General features: G+C 41.8%; 1 protein-coding gene and 1 long non-coding RNA gene across 3 annotated transcripts in view; both read right to left on the bottom strand.

Annotated features, from left to right (window-relative positions):
- The window catches only part of unm_hu7910 (un-named hu7910), a 13,935-nt gene that overhangs the window by 9,165 nt on the left and 1,737 nt on the right, over positions 1–3,033 (bottom strand). The gene's annotated exons all lie outside the window — the stretch shown is intronic.
- LOC103368269 (uncharacterized) lies at positions 1,373–2,595 on the bottom strand. 2 transcript variants are annotated; one of them, XR_520763.1, is made up of 4 exons: positions 2,453–2,595; positions 1,758–1,796; positions 1,581–1,666; positions 1,373–1,456 (listed from the first exon to the last, which is right to left on the bottom strand). It is a non-coding gene; the product is annotated as an uncharacterized LOC103368269 (long non-coding RNA). The 2 variants fall into 2 exon arrangements; XR_520764.1 differs by having other exon boundaries at positions 1,758–1,793.

Genomic DNA, 3,033 nt, shown 5'->3' with positions numbered 1-3,033 from the left:
ATCTCCTCTTTAGGAGGATAAACGTTAAATCAACTTGTATTTGTGAACAATAACGCATGTAAACATTTTCTAGTAGAGCCCCAAAAACACCTTTTAAACCTGTAAATGTGCAGAATGTGGTTTGTTTAGATGTTAATGAGAGAATCCAAACTCGGGCCTCATGAATCGGTCTGACTCACCGACACTTTCGGACTGGGCCGGCCGCTCCTCCACCAGAACTGCAACAGAAACACAATCCAGTCATCAGCAACTCCTCATCACCAAGCTCAGGCTGTAATGAACAGAACCTTCAGCGCCTCACCTCCAGTGGTGTCGATGGTGATCGCGCCATCCTCTGGAAAAACAACAACAACACGAACACGTTAGCGTGAGGACGACAAACGTTGGGTGAAGCTGAGCAGGTTGTACTGACCGCGTGGGCGAGCGCTGTCCTGAGGATCATCTGCGACAAAAACACGGATAAGTCAACGTGATTCACTGGAACAACACAGTTCTACAGTCTGAAGCCCAGTTCACTGCTCCTCAGCATCAGCAGGACCCGATCGCCGTCACAGACACTTGTTTGGTTTTTGTGGCTGATGAACGGTGCCGTCCTTCCAGGGCTTCAGAGTGTTAACAAGACATGAAATGATCCAGACTACAACACGTCCAGATGTGGAGCTCTAAGCAGATTCAAACTGAGACGTAATCTGACGGAAAGTCAACATTTTGTAACCAGAACAACGGACGTGAACCTGGAAGTTGAGTGCGTCCAATGAGCTCCGAGAGTTCAACCGTTTCCTCAAAGTGTTGATCTGAGTTTTCCTAATCCACATGTCCAGTCTATAAACCCGCTATTGTTAGTCTGTCCATCCTCATCATCATCATCATCCTCATCCTCATCATCCTCATCCTCATCCTCATCCTCATCATCATCATGTGAAGCTAACTGAAACAGAGAAGGAGCAGCTGACCTGGTACGAAGCTGTCTTCCACCAGTGAAGGGAGAGGAACAGCAGCTGGGAAACACACAGTCACACCAGTTAAAACACATGCAGAGTGTAAACCAACCAGCTAATCAGTGCTGCAGCAGCTAAACAGGAAGTGACGAGGAGGAAGACGAGCAATAAACACAAACAAACAGACAGACAGACTTGTGGCTTGATGACTGGGGATGTCCAAGTCACTGAATGTTCAGGATCTGCAGCTACTGACTTCCAGTCCGGCAGCATTTCCCTACAGGAGCTCTAAGTGTTGCAGAGCAGCTGCAGTACCAGGATGCTCCACCAGGTGGAGCCTCCTGCTGTTACAGAGGAGGTGTAGCTCAGACTACAGTTCATGCTGGCAGCAGNACTGTGTAGTAGTACTATGTAGTGGTACTGAGCGGTACCTGGGCCTTCCCGTAGCGAGCTCGGGGGCTCTCTGGATACAGCTGCACCAGCGCCTCAAACGCCTTCAGCGCCTCCTCCAGCTTCCCCTGAAACAAGAGACGTTCAGGTTGATGAGCGTTACTGTTGCCGTGACGACAAACCAGCAGCAGCTTTATGAAAGACACGAGGACATGAACGTTACAGAACAAGAGGACCAGCTGGTTCCAACACCTTCTTGCGAAGCTTCTCTGCTGCATCAATTTCTGCTTTGATGGTTTTATCAAACTTATTCAGCAGTTTTGGTTTCTTCTTCTTGGCTGGAGGAGGAGACAGAGGGAAAGAAAGCAGAAGGTCAGACTGAAGAGCAGAGCAGGCGCTGTGCAGGAGTTCTGGTAAATCAGCCGGTACCTTTCTCCTTGAGCTTCTCTTCGGCCTGCTTCTCTGCTGCTGGACAGGAGATCAGGTCACATTAGAATCAGTAACGGTTTATTTTCATCACTTCGTTCTTCCCGTACTTTTGCATCGATATGTAAATGAGGTGGGCGGGCCTGAGATCAGTCTAAAGCCGGACGAGCTAACCGTGCTAGCTTTCTATTATATTTACCATAACTATATTCTAAACAAATAAAGAATATAAAAAGTGCATAAGTAAATATATAAATAAATACTGAATGAATGTAGAAACATATAAACAGGTAATGAATACGTGAATGAGTTAATTTAAGTTAAAACACACCAACGAATGAACCAAATTAATAAATGCAGAAGTGAGTGTATGAATAAATAATCCAGGAAATGAATAAAGAAATGAATAATTAAAAATAATAAATAAATAAGGTAAAAAATAATTAACTACCATGAGGAAATAAAATTATTAAAAATACAAACACTGAAATGCATAAATAAAGAGGTGAACAAATAAATAAAGAACAGGTAACAAAATAATATAAAACAATATAAAATAAAACAAAAAAAATATCATAAAATATAAAACAACTAATATAAGTATAATATAAAATATAAAATAATATAGAATAAAATAAAATAAGTTAAAATGTGGTTCGATCTCCTCAGACAGTTGGTTTGCGTCTAAATGTTCTGACCTTCAGGTTCTGGATCAGTTTCAGCCTCGCTGGGTTTCTCAGTGGGTGGTTCCGGTTCTGCTGCTGGTTCCGGCTGATTCTCTGGTTCTGACAGAACATCAAAGACACGACGTCAGCCCATAAATTAGAGTTCACACGTTTAATCTCAGAGACTTTTATTGTGTAAGTTTGTGAGTCCTTCCTTTAAACGTATTATTTAAATTTCTGTACATTGATCATTTTTTAATTTTTTTTGGTCAATTTTTTTGTCGTCATTTTTTCCTTTAATGTCAGAAAATATCTTGTTTTCTTCTCACTAATTTGTGAGATTTTAATTTGTTGTGATTATTGTTGTGAATAAACTGTTTTATTTTCTTGTAAAGTGAAGACGTTCATCTCTCAGAACGTCGTCCTTCTGCCTTCATCACATTCGTTTCAGTTTTTTATGATAATTTTAGTGAACGACTGGATGCAGAAGAAAAAAAACACAAACCACAGGAACAGGAAACATCCTTCAGCTCAAAGGGGAAAGAGGAAATATTAGAGTTACACAAACAAGGCAACACTTTGCTGGAGTGACTTCACATCAACCACATCTGATA

The sequence above is a fragment of the Stegastes partitus genome, unplaced genomic scaffold (assembly GCF_000690725.1).
Source record: "Stegastes partitus isolate 25-593 unplaced genomic scaffold, Stegastes_partitus-1.0.2 Scaffold1137, whole genome shotgun sequence".
Classification (NCBI taxonomy): Eukaryota; Metazoa; Chordata; class Actinopteri; family Pomacentridae; genus Stegastes; species Stegastes partitus.
Note: the sequence above shows the minus strand (reverse complement) of the source record. Positions and strands in the feature narration are given on the sequence as shown.